General features: G+C 40.8%; 1 protein-coding gene across 2 annotated transcripts in view; it reads right to left on the reverse strand.

Annotated features, from left to right (window-relative positions):
• The window catches only part of RGS6 (regulator of G protein signaling 6), a 629,091-nt gene that overhangs the window by 154,599 nt on the left and 458,523 nt on the right, over nt 1-15,969 (reverse strand). The window lies entirely within an intron of this gene.

Raw genomic sequence — 15,969 nt, forward strand, 5'->3', positions numbered from 1 at the left:
GAATATAAATATTTTCATTCTCTCCTTCTCGCAGGCAGAGCAAGGGAGAATGATGCAAGCTGTCGTCAGCACCTGGAGTCAAGGAACAGCGCTAACTGTACTGCTGTTTCCCTGGCACCAGTGCGTGAGGTACTGATGTCGCACACAGGTGGTAAACTTGTGGTGTCACAAGTATTAAATACATGGATATCTCCGGTGCCGTTTTTTGCGGTACTGGAGATGCAAGGATGTGTGAAACAGGCCTTAGAGAGCTATGTACAAACACATTTCCACAAAACTCAATGAACTTAAGCAACATTGTGAAGAAGATTGGGCTAAAGTTCCTGGAAGACGATGTGGGAGACTGAAAGTCGCACAGAAAATCATTATGTCAAGTTATTGCTGATAAAGGTGGTTCTATAAGCAGTTGAGCCATAAGGTGTACTTCATTGTTTTCAGAGTAGAAACTGTGCAGAATCTCCATTTTTCTGACATGGTTTGAGGGTTTTTTCAGAGTCTTTGGAGGTGACAATGAGGGGACACCTTTCAAATCCTCAAAAACGTGGAGATTCTGCTCCAAAAACCCTGCAAAAAGACTATGCGTGCGCAACCGAATATTGAGCAATGCAGTTCTAAGACCATGTTCATACAGAGTCTTTTTGCAAATTTTTTCGGTGGAGAAATTGAGCAGAATCTCTAAGTTTTTGAGGAGGATTTTGATAGGCTTCCCTCCAGAGTCTGCTCCGAAGCCTACAGAAAAAAAAAACCTCTGAACACACAGTCTTAAAGTTTCCAAGTACTGCTACTTAGTAATTTCCTAGTGAAACCAGTAGTTGGATGAAACACATCAGGGAGGCTGTACAGCTATAACCCTTGGTACAATCACAATAACACAGATGATAAGGCAGTAATGGAGAAAGTGAATAGACTACAGCTGCTCACTCTAATTTACTACAAGCTATCAGCTACAACATATTTTGCATATGCATATCAACTTAACGCAAGTTACTAGTTAGAAATATATAATAATTGATAATAAGTACTAAAAGCTAGCAGCCGAGTATTAGCATAGAAGGGTAAATCATCTAAATTCAGTGATTTATCAACCCTGTCTGTAGTGTATTTGCAATAGGGGAACATTAAATGTAGACAAACTCCCATTATTTTTTTATTCTCTAAATCAGTGTAAATATTAGTGTAGTATAAGATAAGAGTGTTAATATACTTACTTAGTAATCACCATCTTACCCAGTTTCCAGCACGGTTCTGGTCCAACTCTCCGGATTACTCTGTGGAGTTTATGTATCAGCCAGGAGAGCCTTTTACAAGGAGAACAAAGCTCCATTGACTTGTAAAAGCAGCTTCCAGCTGACAAATTCACTCCCCAAATTTTGCCCCCAACACCCCATCCCCACTACCCTAATCCACTCCCCTGCCACACTTCTTTTCTTGCTTTGGCAACACTAATTGTATTTTGGTCCTGCCAATAAAGCCTATTTGAATTGAATTGAATTGAATCAACCCCAGTGTGATCCGGCTAGTCAGAATCATTGTCAGAATAACTCTGAAGAGGAGCAGAATGGCACTGGTCATCGTAGAAGATAGCTATATATCTATGTCTTCTCCAATATATATCTTCTCCGATGATTTATACAGTATATAAAAACTCATTTAAACTGCAGTAACATTTACACAGGTTTATGGAGTAAAAAAATAATTAATGGCATACAAACAGAAAGAAAATGGAAGACTCACCAAAATGTGGGAAATAAAACTTATTTAGAAAAGTGAATATGTAGGGGGTACAGTAATGCCCTTGCCTTTATCTTTCGTCCCGGTGCCGTATATTATCAATGTATGTATATTTATTAATACATTATGGTACCGCTACATGATTAAGTGTATTAGCATGTCTATATAATGGTACTGCTACAGTGTTATGTGTATTACCGTGACTTGCTAAATGTATATATGTATAATGTTATACCGTTGTAATGCTGCTATGTATAGTGTATAGGGTAAGTGTACTTATTGGAATGGCCACTAGATGGGGGCATTATAGTGTACAGAGCTTTCAGCTAGTGAATAGTATAGGAAAGGGTTAACTATAGGAGGGGCTGCTGTGTGGTAAGCTAGGAACGTTCCCATAGGTAGTCAGAAGGCCCGGGCTCCTGAATAGTCCACATGGGCTCTAGTCACAGGACACCACAGTTAAAGAAGAGAAGCTTAGCCATTCAGAGTCTATAGGACAGAAGTATGGGGTCAAGCAGCAGGATTGCAGCAGTTCATAGCTGGAGGAATGAAGCGGTCATCCTGCAGAGTTGTCCTCAGCACGAAATAGGGCGTGGGATTCACCCACTTTTGCAGTGGCACGGGATGCGCGCCGTTGATGTAATATAACTTTGCTTTAATATAAAAAAAGAGTTGCGCACGTTGCACCTGGATGGGAAATGGGACTTTTCTGCGTCCCTGCGGGCAATGGAGCCCTGGAGCACCCCAAGAGATGGGTGTAGTACGGTCAGATGGCCTAAGTGAATGATCACTGTATTTTTGCTTTCCTTTTGTTGCGCCCTTTCTTTTGGAAAGCAGGAACTATCTTCCCTTACCATGGATTTTGTGGTTTCTGGATAGAGGAAAAATGGCTGGTCTCAACAAACAGGATTGTGCTTTCCATAAGGGAAAGGGGAGCTCATCCTTAAGGACTATGGACCCATCGCACACGGGTCATGCTGTAAATATTGGTATTTACATATCTTTCTCACCTGGAGGAATGTGAACCACTATTATGTTCTTGCAACACAGACTGTGCTGCGCCATTTTTGTGGACTTGGCTCATGATGAGTCACTTTTATTAATAATTGGACTATCTCATGTTGCCTCCCTGCGTGGAATATAAGTTTTAAAAATAAAGGTTTACGCGGTACTTGGTCGAGGACAACCAAATTAAAGGGAAAGAGGAATGTAGGGCGTACGGTAATGCCCTTGCCTTTCTCTTTCGTCCCGGTGCCGTATATTATCAGTTTATGTATATTTGTTAATACATTGTGGTACTGCTACACGACTAAGTGTATTACCATGTCTATACAATGGTACTGCTACACTATTATGTGTATTACCGTGTCTTGCTAAATGTATATATGTATGTTATACCATTGTAATGATGCAATGTATAGTGTATAGGGTAAGTGTAGTTATTGGATTGGCCAATAGATGGGGCATTATAGTGCACAGAGCTTTCAGCTAGTGAATAGTATAGGAACGGGTTAACTATAGGAGGGGCTGCTGTGTGGTAAGCTAGGAACATTCCCTTAGGTAGTCAGAAGGGCCCGGGTGCCCGAATAGTCCACATGGGCTCTAGGCCCAGGACACGACACCAGCCACGTAACATTAAAGAAGAGAAGCTTAGCCATTCAGAGTCTATAGGACAGATATATGGGGTCAAGCAGCAGGATTGCAGCAGTTCATAGCTGGAGAAAGGAAGCAGTCCGGGAAAGTACAGGGCGCAGATTGTTTAACATGTGGCAGATAGTTGCATGGGCTGATGCTTTCAGGATCGGGGCAAAATGGGCCAGAGAATCTCCAAGTACAGGAAGTCTGAACAGGGAGAAAGCTGCGGTACCGCCTAAGGCGCTATTACCCCGTAATGTACTGGAGGACGTGCAACTGAGTGCAGGGAAAGAACAGAATGAGAATTGCATGGAACTGTCTGTTGATGTTGTAACTGACAAGTATGTGCTGCCAAGTTGTTCAAGTAAAGTTTCACTTGTTGCATTTGAACCGGACTGTGTCTCAATTGCGAAACCAATTGCAGAAAGACTTCAGCACCACAGTGGTATCCCTGAATGCGCAGTGAGAGAAGACACAGGTATGCTGGTTAATGAATGCTGTTTTCATGTGAGAGGAGGCCAGGGCTCAGATACACCGGAGTGCTCAGAAATGACTATAGTCCTGGACCACCCTTAGGCTGTGTGCACAGGTTGCAGATATAGATGCAGATCCGCATTGTTTTTGGATGCACAGATTTGCATCAAATCTGCAGTGTAGTGTGCAGCCAATGTTAATCTATGGGAAATGGAGATTAGTTGTCCACATGCTGTAGAAAAATCTGCGCAGATTTGCAGTGGGTTTTTTTTCCGCAGCATGTCAATTCTTTTTGCGGATCTGCAGTGTTTCTGCACCCATTGACTCCATTGAGTCAGGCACATCTGCAGCAAAACCTCAGACGTAAAAAAGATCTGCGGATTTGCTGCGGATGTGGGTGCTAGAAACGCTGCAGATCAGGAGGAGGGATGCGTGTAGGTGGAGTGTGGGCGGAGACTGTGTGCATGACTCTGTGTGGGGGGTCTACGTGTATGTGTGTGCGTGTTTGTGTGTGTTCGTGTGTCCCTATGTGTGTGCGTGTGTCCCTGTTGTGTGTGCTGGTGTGTGCGGGTCTGTGTAAGCAGCCATTGTCTGATGGAACTACTGCTCCCATCCAGCAATGAATGCTCACAGTGATAGCATTGTCGATGATGGTAAAGTAGTCCCATCAGACAATGCATGTCAAGTGTAAAAAAAACATACAGAACATACACTACATACATATAACATACATTATAGACAGTACATACAACATATAACAGAGTACATACTCACCATATACACCTAATTCCCCGAACCCCTCGATTTCCTGTAATAAAAATAATAACCCAACCTAAATTTACCTTTCTGCTGTAGTCCAGTTAATAACGAGTGTCCCACGATGATCTCCCGTGTAGAACACTGACATCGGGTGATTTCAGTGCTCTACAGGGGCTCCCGTGATGAACTGACAGGCAGAGGTAATCCTCCGTGATGTATCCCTCCGCCGCCGGGAAAGAGGTCCCCAAACCCTAATTCTCACACAGCATTGCCCTAAAATGAGAGGATGAACTCAGGTACCCTCTTCAGTGATGCACTGCAGGAGCCATTGTCTCCTGTCAGTGTGTCACTGGAGACCCTGTAGAGAGGTCACATCTCCTGATGTGACAGCTCTATAGGGAAAATCATCATGGGACACTCATTATTAAATGGATTACAACGGAACAGGGAGTATTTGTTTGTTTATTTTTACTTTTTTCAGGAGATCGAGGGCTTCGCATGGATTAGGCGTACAATAAAATGGGAAAACTGTGTAGTGTTTCATTTCATAAAAAGAATTTTTTCTTTGTGTGTGTTTATTTAACCCTTAACAACTATAGGATTAGTAATGGATAGGTGTCTTATTGACGCCTCTCCATTACTAAGCTAGACTTGATGTCACCTTACAATACAAAGGTGACATTAACCCCTTATTAACCCATATGCCACCACTACAGGGCAGTGGGAAGAGAGAGGCGATGTGCCAAAATTGGTGCATCTTAGACATGTGCCATTTCTGGGGTGGCTGGGGGCAGATGTTTGTAGCCAGGGGGGCCAATAACCATGGTCCCTTCCTAGGCTATGAATATTTGTCCCAGTTGTCGGCTTTCCCTCTCTGGTGCAGAAAATTGCGTGGGAGCCATTTTTTTCCCCTTTTTTAAAAAATTAAACATATTATTCATTAATAAACATCAGCCTTGGTATTATATATCTATCTACATCTATCTATCCCCTGGGAAAATGTTATTGTATTTTATAGAATTTCATATTCTGAACACGAATTTGTGCTCAAAAAGTCTGTATCACATAAGGTTTTTAAGAAACAACAGTTTATAGTCTACATTATGACACTACACACATGTGCATCAATGTCAGTAGCTAAAGCAATTGTTCAAAAGTGTTTTGCAGACTGATTTAGTTTATAATCCGTGTCAGATGCTTCTCAAATAAGATTCCAGCAATAGTCAGCCAGCATTGACGTACTCCACTTTGCCTGGTACCTTTTCTCCTTCAGCGCAATATCTTGATGAAATCTTTCACCATGTTCATCGCTAACGGCACCAAGATTTGCTGGGAAAAAAAGTCCAAGTGAGAATGTAGAAACTGTATTTTTAGTGACATATTGCATTTCATCAAATGATATGCTGTGAGCATGTTGTCCACGAGTTGTTCAAACTTCAGTGCCCTGCTGTTGCCAAGGAAGTTGTAGGTCACATCTTTAAAGGCTCTCCATGCTACTTGTTCAGCACCTTGCAAAATACCATCAAAGCTACAGTCATTCATTATACAGTTGTGGCCAAAAGTATTGACACCCCTGCAATTCTGTCAGATAATACTCAGTTTCTTCCTGAAAATGATTGCAAACACAAATTCTTTGGTATTATTATCTTCATTTATTTTGTCTTAAATGAAAAAACACAAAAAGAATTGTCCTAAAGCCAAATTGGATATAATTCCACACCAAACATAAAAAAGAGGGTGGACAAAAGTATTGGCACTGTTCGAAAAATCATGTGATGCTTCTCTAACTTGTGTAATTAACAGCACCTGTAACTTACCTGTGGCACCTAACAGGTGTTGGCAATAACTAAATCACACTTGCAGCCAGTTGACATGGATTAAAGTTGACTCAACCTCTGTCCTGTGTCCTTGTGTGTACCACATTGAGCATGGAGAAAAGAAAGAAGACCAAAGAACTGTCTGAGGACTTGAGAAACCAAATTGTGAGGAAGCATGAGCAATCTCAAGGCTACAAGTCCATCTCCAAAGACCTGAATGTTCCTGTGTCTACCGTGCTCAGTGTCATCAAGAAGTTTAAAGCCCATGGCACTGTGGCTAACCTCCCTAGATGTGGATGGAAAAGAAAAATTGACAAGAGATTTCAACGCAAGATTGTGCGGATGTTGGATAAAGAACCTCGACTAACATCCAAACAAGTTCAAGCTGCCCTGCAGTCCGAGGGTACAACAGTGTCAACCCGTACTATCCGTCGGGGTCTGAATGAAAAGGGACTGTATGGTAGGAGACCCAGGAAGACCCCACTTCTTACCCCGAGACATAAAAAAGCCAGGCTGGAGTTTGCCAAAACTTACCTGAAAAAGCCTAAAACGTTTTGGAAGAATGTTCTCTGGTCAGATGAAACAAAACTAGAGCTTTTTGGGCAAAGGCATCAACATAGAGTTTACAGGAGAAAAAAAGAGGCATTCAAAGAAAAGAACACGGTCCCTACAGTAAAACATGCCGAAGGTTCCCTGATGTTTTGGGGTTGCTTTGCTGCCTCTGGCACTGGACTGCTTGACCGTGTGCATGGCATTATGAAGTCTGAAGACTACCAACAAATTTTGCAGCATAATGTAGGGCCCAGTGTGAGAAAGCTGGGTCTCCCTCAGAGGTCATGGGTCTTCCAGCAGGACAATGACCCAAAACACACTTCAAAAAGCACTAGAAAATGGTTTGAGAGAAAGCACTGGAGACTTCTAAGGTGGCCAGTAATGAGTCCAGACCTGAATCCCATAGAACACCTGTGGAGAGATCTAAAAATGGCAGTTTGGAGAAGGCACCCTTCAAATATCAGGGACCTGGAGCAGTTTGCCAAAGAAGAATGGTCTAAAATTCCAGCAGAACATTGTAAGAAACTCATTGATGGTTACCGGAAGCGGTTGGTCGCAGTTATTTTGGCTAAAAGTTGTGCAACCAAGTATTAGGCTGAGGGTGCCAATACTTTTGTCTGGCCCATTTTTGGAGTTTTGTGTGAAATGATCAATGTTTTGCTTTTTGCTTCATTCTCTTTTGTGTTTTTTCATTTAAGACAAATTAAATGAAGATAATAATACCAAAGAATTTGTGTTTGCAATTATTTTCAGGAAGAAACTGAGTATTATCTGACAGAATTGCAGGGGTGTCAATACTTTTGGCCACAACTGTAACTCTGATCTGTGGGCCAATAAAAATACCTTCTTTAATCTTTGCATCACTTATTCTTGGAAATTTCTGTCGCAAGTAAGAAAATGCTTCCGATTCTTTGTTCATTGCTTTGACAAAATACTTCATAGGCCCTAGTTTACTATGCAGAGGAGGGAGAAATATCTTTGCTGGATCAACAAGAGGATTATGTTTAACATTCTTCTGTCCAGCAACCAGGTTTTTGTGAAGTGGCCAGTCCTTTCTGAAATAGTGCATTTCTCGTGCACGACTGCCCCACTCACAAATATAACAACAATACTTGGTATATCCAAGCTGCAGTCCAAAAAGAAGTGCAACAACTTTTGGATCACCACATATGTTCCAGTTATAATTTCTATAATTAATGTGGGTCAACAGTAACTCCATATTCTCATACATTTCTTTCAAGTGTACGGCACGTCCAATAGGTATAGAAGGATAGATATTTCCGTTGTGTAGTAAAACAGCCTTCAGACTTAAAACTGACCAGTCAATGAACAGTCACCATTGCTTCAGGTCATGTTTGCATCCAAGGGCACCAAACAATCCCAAGGCATCCTTGCAAAAGGTTAAACTGTTGACATGGTTGAAAAATTGATTAAGGTCTTCTTGACGACTGCGAAAAACAGTAACTCTTATTCCTGGTAATAAGAGATTCTGTTCTTGTAGCCTTGATCCCAATAATTATGCCTCCCTCTTTGACAATTTCAAGTCTCTGACCAAGTCACTCAGATCAGCTTGACTGACCAGATGTGTATTAGATGTAGAAGGCTCAAAGTTTGGGTCTGCAGCAGTTTTATTTTCCACTGACATTGCTAGTTCATCTTCGTCGTACTCCATTGTCCATACTTTGGGTGGCTTTGGAACACGAAGACTTTCATCGTGTGGCACTGGTCTTATGACTGAAGGAAGATTAGGATATTCTATTGATTTCTTGTTCTTTGCTGAATATCCTGTTACACTGTTACATTTCTAAGGCAGAAGTATCAATCTGTTACATGATCTCTCTGCTCTCTCCATAACATTGGGACAGCGAACGGCATTGAAGGTTGTGATCCATTCAGCCATAATCTAAGTATGTCAGTTGTCAGAGACACCGCACTGCACTTGCTCATAGAGCCAGTGCGCGTGTCCTGAGTACAGAAGCAGTGTTAAAAGATACCTGTGGAGCAGGGCAGCAGAGGTGACCATGCGTGCTTCAGGCTAATAGTGTCAGGGTCCAGTCAGTGCTGGAAAGTAAAGAGGCATAGGACCTGCGGACACTGAAACTGAATAGTCTGCACGGGACCTATGGTCATGTGACTGCAAGGGGGCGGGGCTTAGCGTCCTGTATTCAGATAGGACAGGACACCATACAACAACTCAGAGTCAGGCAAAACAGAGGTCACAGCAGTACGGGCAAACGAGGTACAGGAGGGACAAACAGACGGGTAATCAGACAAAGCCAAAGGTCATACACAAGAGGACGACGTGGTACCAAGGAGACAAGCAGAGAGAAGTCGGGTCACAAGCAGAGAGTCATACACGAGAGGTAGCGCAGTACAAGAGGGTCAGGCAGAACTCGTAACAGGGACAGAACCAGGTCACAACCGAACAAGCAAGCAAGATATCAGGCACAAGGCACACGTATACAGGAGGTCACTTAACTCAGCCGAGGGCAGGAGTATAACTGACACCGGACCCAGGTCCAGTGAGCACTAAATAGCCTCCTGCTGCCAGAGAGAGGCAGCACAATTAACCCATAGTCTAACCAGGACGGGTCAAAGCGAAATCCCGTCCTGGATCATGACATCAGTATTGTCTTTTGATTCCTCCACTGCCCAGGAGATGTGATATGCTCCGTACACGGTCAGCCGAATGATTCACTGCGCCTGCGCGGAATTAGCATAATAAGTGCTTGCATATGTGTAGATCAGCGATTTATATTATTTCAGTGGAAAATTCAGAATATACTGTTTCAGAAAAAGTTCATATATGAGTTTTTAGAATTATAACAGAATATTATAACGTTTCGTATCATTTCTCAAAAACCTTACGTGATAGGAAAAATCTGAAGTCATTTCTGAAATCAGCATGAAAAAATCTAACAGGAACACTCAAAATTGTCCAAGGGACAAAACCTTGCTAACACAGTGTAATAGATCTTTATTTAACTTACAAAAACACATACAAATCCGCATGGAAAAACGCATCAAATCCGCATAAAAAATGCACAGATTTTTACCTGCGTTTTCTGCCAAGAGATGCAGATTCTGTGCAGAAAATTCTGCAGGCAAATCTGCAACGTGTGCACATACCCTTACACGTACTCACAGGAGAGAGAGTAGTATGAACGAGCAATGACTGTTTCGCATCCAATAATGCTTTCTCTGAGGGCTAGAAAATACATGATTGGATAAGAAATGACCATCTCTCGTTGATAAACTCTGCTACTCTCTCTCTGAGAGTATGTTATTTTTCTAAACTAAAAAAAAAAAAAAAGATTTCAAGCAGTTTTGTGAGTACCACATTTTCTTTTTTTTTCATGCTGAATATGTACTTTTACAGATGCAGAGCAGCACCACTACTGTATATTCATATGCTTCAGCTTGTTTAAGATTGTATTAGCAGAAAGTGTACAGTAGTGGCGACCCCTTTTCATTTGAATGGACATACAGTGGGGAAAAAAAGTATTTAGTCAGTCAGCAATAGTGCAAGTTCCACCACTTAAAAAGATGAGAGGCGTCTGTAATTTACATCATAGGTAGACCTCAACTATGGGAGACAAACTGAGAAAAAAAAATCCAGAAAATCACATTGTCTGTTTTTTTTTTCATTTTATTTGCATATTATGGTGGAAAATAAGTATTTGGTCAGAAACAAAATTTCATCTCAATACTTTGTGATATATCCTTTGTTGGCAATGACAGAGGTCAAACGTTTTCTGTAAGTCTTCACAAGGTTGCCACACACTGTTGTTGGTATGTTGGCCCATTCCTCCATGCAGATCTCCTCTAGAGCAGTGATGTTTTTGGCTTTTCGCTTGGCAACACGGACTTTCAACTCCCTCCAAAGGTTTTCTATAGGGTTGAGATCTGGAGACTGGCTAGGCCACTCCAGGACCTTGAAATGCTTCTTACGAAGCCACTCCTTCATTGCTCTGGTGGTGTGCTTTGGATCATTGTCATGTTGAAAGACCCAGCCACGTTTCATCTTCAATGCCCTTGCTGATGGAAGGAGGTTTGCACTCAAAATCTCACGATACATGGCCCCATTCATTCTTTCATGTACCCGGATCAGTCGTCCTGGCCCCTTTGCAGAGAAACAGCCCCAAAGCATGATGTTTCCACCACCATGCTTTACAGTAGGTATGGTGTTTGATGGATGCAACTCAGTATTCTTTTTCCTCCAAACACGACAAGTTGTGTTTCTACCAAACAGTTCCAGTTTGGTTTCATCAGACCATAGGACATTCTCCCAAAACTCCTCTGGATCATCCAAATGCTCTCTCTCTCACGTCTGGCACTGCAGGATCTGAGTCCATGGTGGCGTAGTGTGTTACTTATGGTAGGCCTTGTTACATTGGTCCCAGCTCTCTGCAGTTCATTCACTAGGTCCCCCCGCGTGGTTCTGGGATTTTTGCTCACCGTTCTTGTGATCATTCTGACCCCACGGGGTGGGATTTTGCGGGGAGCACCAGATTGAGGGAGATTATCAGTGGTCTTGTATGTCTTCCATTTTCTAATTATTGCTCCCACAGTTGATTTCTTCACTCCAAGCTGGTTGGCTATTGCAGATTCAGTCTTCCCAGCCTGGTACAGGGCTACAATTTTGTTTCTGGTGTCCTTTGACAGCTCTTTGGTCTTCACCATAGTGGAGTTTGGAGTCAGACTGTTTGAGGGTGTGCACAGGTGTCTTTTTATACTGATAACAAGTTTAAACAGGTGCCATTACTACAGGTAATGAGTGGAGGAAAGAGGAGACTCTTAAAGAAGAAGTTACAGGTCTGTGAGAGCCAGAAATCTTGATTGCTTGTTTCTGACCAAATACTTATTTTCCAGCATAATATGCAAATAAAATGAAGAAAAAAACAGACAATGTGATTTTCTGGATTTTTTTTTCTCAGTTTGTCTCCCATAGTTGAGGTCTACCTATGATGTAAATTACAGATGCCTCTCATCTTTTTAAGTGGTGGAACTTGCACTATTGCTGACTGACTAAATACTTTTTTGCCCCACTGTATATATATATATGTCATTGAGATAGAGAGAGAGAGATATATATATACTAAATACTTTTTTTCCCCACTGTATATTATTGGGCCTTATACACTGCCGATAAGATGTTAGAGTAGTAGATGTATAGATGTAACCTTTGGGAAGGTTTGTTTTTTTATTGCACTAGTAATTAACACATTTTGTACATCCGACTAGTAAATTCTCATTTTTATTAAGTAAATTACCGTACTTAAGCTAATTACTAGGAAAAGGAAAGTTTTAATTAGTTTGGTAACTAAAGGAATTTTTTTTGCCTTGACAATATTGATATTGCAATCAGTGTAATGATATCTCCTACCAAACTAAAGGGTAAGATTATTTTTTTAAATACAATAAAAGTTTCTAACACCATCTCTTGCGAGAACCAAGTTCAATAATGGTATCTCTGCAAATGTGTAGATTATATCTATGGTAGAATATGGAAGATTTGTCCAGACTTCAGGAAGGTCTTGACTGTCAATCACAGAGCTCAGGGCTGGAGTTAAGAGATAAAGCTGAATATTGATTAAGTGCATGATTTACATATTTCCAGGGAAAATCTGAATAAATGTTTTTAAAATATGGAAGGAGTCTAGAGACAGTCCAACAAGCACAGACAGTAGTTTTTAATGAAATTGGCATTGCAATGACCTTAGATAAGAATGATTGTTCTAGTGACAGATCTGCTTTAATATGGCTGCATATAACAAAGGAAAAGAAACACCGTTGTATTAATGAATATAAAATACAATTTATCTAAAAAGAAAATGTAAAAGTCAGCAGTGACTTGTCACACTGATGCATCCACCCCGACGCGCATTTTAGTGTCTGCCTGCCTACGGCACAAGTTTAATAAGGGTTGTGATTCGTTCTCTACAACTCTATAGGAGTAAACTATTAATTCATTACTATACCGTTTGTTTTCTATTGAGCTCATAAGTTACTATGCACTTTTGCACTTTGATTCTATAGGATACCTATATATCCAAATATACTTGCACTTTTTCTAGATTATTTAGGTCAATTATACTGTTTGGCTACTATGTTTACAATGATATTATGCAGATTTCACTTTATTGAGTCTACACTACACTTTCAAACACACATATGCTTTCATTTTAATCTAATTATTCAATTTGGATTTACAGTATACGGTGTTATATATATTGATATAGGCTTGGAAGTCATAAAACGATTGCAAATGTTTTTGTCCACAAACATATAGTGATTGTCACCAGGATTAGTGTCTACTACTTTGTATCTGGTTGTTTTTCCTACCCTGCTAATTTTATACTTAATTAATAAAATAGTATTTAAAGCTTTCATATCCTGATCCATCTTGGTATTTTTTTTCCTCTCTTGTGCGTTTTCATGACTTTGCATTAACGAGCTAGGCGAGGAAGTGGGGACCACAGGATGAAGGGCATGAAGGTGCCCGGACATTATTAAAGGTTCTATCCCGCAAGTGAGATTATTAACTATACAAAAATTATGCCAAGTCTATTGCTCTGCTAAGTAATTATGTTAGGGTGCTTTTAGATATTGTAAAGGCATTTGCTTTGATTGAGAAACCTGACTCAAAGTGCAAAGGTCAATGTCATGTCACTTCTGGCCCTTGACACTTCCTGTTGGTAAAGGAGAGAGGAGTGTGGTGGATCCGGGTGCTGCCTCTAGCAAAGGTTAATCTAGGAGGAAAGTATAAAAACAACCCTTACAATTTATTGCAACGCGTTTTGGAGTAGAACCTACGCCTTCCTCAGGCTCACCTCTCTCCTTTACATCTTATGTCCTCTCTCCATTTAGTGTGAGTACAACGGCTAGAGCAGCAGCCATGATTGGATTATATATCACTACTTACGTAGTTCTGCTCTGCACAACCTGACGAAGTGAGTGACTAACATTCCAACTCACCATTACCTGTTACCCACAATGTTACACAGGAACCACCTCTTGTTTTTTTTTTATCTCTCCACACATCCTGTTTGTAAGCATGATTTGTAATTATAAGTTGGGACTGTTTGCATACATGCTATGCCTGAGGAGGGGGTCTTACCACCAGAAACGCGTTACAAGGAATTTTAATATAATTTTATATGTTTGATAAATATACTTTTTAAGTACCGTATATTGAACTTTAAGCTCATGAACGACCAAGGATCCAAAAGTGCCGAAGTATCTTGAACATGGATACCAAAACTATTTGACTCTGAAGGCGATGAGCAATTCATGAAGGAGTCAGTGAGAATCTACTAGGCCCTTCAGTGTAGTAAGATACCCTTGTTCTTACCCTGTTTTTATGGTATTTTTGTTGTACTCTGTCTATGATTCCTGAATATTATCTTTTTCATTTTGTTAAGCTACCACTTACTCCCAAAAAATACCTGTTGAAAATGGGCCCGTACCGGCAAACTCCAGTTTCAATTTACATGTTATTTGAACAGGGATAAATTGCATCTAATGGTCTGAAAGCTAACCTGGCCCATAGGTGTAATGGTTGATGTCCAGTGACCAAGGAAGTCTTGCTTACAACAGGCGACTCTAATTTTATCCCTTTTTGTTAGAACGATCAGAAATATCATTCTGGTGGCAGGGTCTCAATTTTTAAAACTTCCAATAAAAGTTAAGTAAAAATATAAAGATAAAATATACATTCACACAACAAACCAAAAATTTGAAAGACAACAGCACCAGGATGTTTGAAAAAAAAAAAAAAAATAGTGGATTTATTAACACCACCTTTCTCAAGCAACAAACACTCTCACATATTGGTCAAAATATGTATATTCATATACACCTGCACATTGATTCCTAGTTAGATAGAGGAGAAATATACGGCAAGTAAATCTCAGAAGCCAAGGACCTCCTTTCCCTGAGAGAAGGGGCCACTGTGTGTGAAGACAGAGAGAAGTGGCCCTGAGACAGACCTAGTTTGGCTGCCAGTGAGCGTTGTATAATAAGGTCTTCCATGGGTTTGGTAATGGCCGAGTTAGCTGTATTTTTCACTTCCCATGATGAATGTCGGTGGAGATTGTTCCAAGATTCCACTTTGCCTATCCTTAATTTCTAAATCAGCTGCTTATCCTTCATCTTCTGTCTGATTTATCCAATTATACAATGACTGGGGCTAGAGTTGTACTTGCTAGTGTTTGAATGTATCACAAATTGGTTATTTTTTCTTTTTTTATGTTAGCATGTGCAAAGTTGCTGTCAATACATCTTGCTGATAAATTTCCACACTATGAGCCTGAGGGATCTAGAACTATTACAGTGTAACAAGCTGTTTTTCATTAGTGATGGATGGGGTCATTTCAGTCATTGCCTTCAAAAACATTCACTTAAAACCAAGCATAAAGCAATATAATCTCCACAGCTTTATATAGAACCATATGGAATTCTGATGGGTGAATCTGGTAGTTACACACCTGCCCTGGGTATCCCAAGCTCTACTCCCTTCTCATGGGTCCGCTGCCCTCTGTTGTGCTCCATGTCAGGTTTTGCAGGTTGCTTGGCATGGACCAAGGACATCATCTACACAGGCACACTTAAGACCCATTCACACACGAACCTGTGTCTTGGGACTTTGACTTTAGTGTTCCTTGTTTGGTGTACTCCACCTTCTGTGCACACTGTGCTTTGTTTGCTTCCTTCACTGCTGGGTTCCACTTCAACCATCCTACTACTCCTGAGTTTCCTGTGTGTACATCAATTCTTCCTGTCCAGGTGCCTTCCTGCTCGCTGCATCAACGGCTGGGGTCTGTGTTCTCACCCAGAATTAAAGTGGTTTTCCCACAAACAAAAGTTAATTTTTTAATCAATAGATCTTGCAATTATAACTTACACAACTGGATGTGTTAAAAAAATGTTCCTGTGCTGAGATAATCTTATAAATGTGCCCCTGCTGTGTACTGTGTAATGGCTGTGTCTGACCATACAG

Source organism: Dendrobates tinctorius, unplaced genomic scaffold, assembly GCF_039654945.1.
Source record: "Dendrobates tinctorius isolate UK_male_01 unplaced genomic scaffold, ASM3965494v1 ptg000194l, whole genome shotgun sequence".
Classification (NCBI taxonomy): domain Eukaryota; kingdom Metazoa; phylum Chordata; class Amphibia; order Anura; family Dendrobatidae; genus Dendrobates; species Dendrobates tinctorius.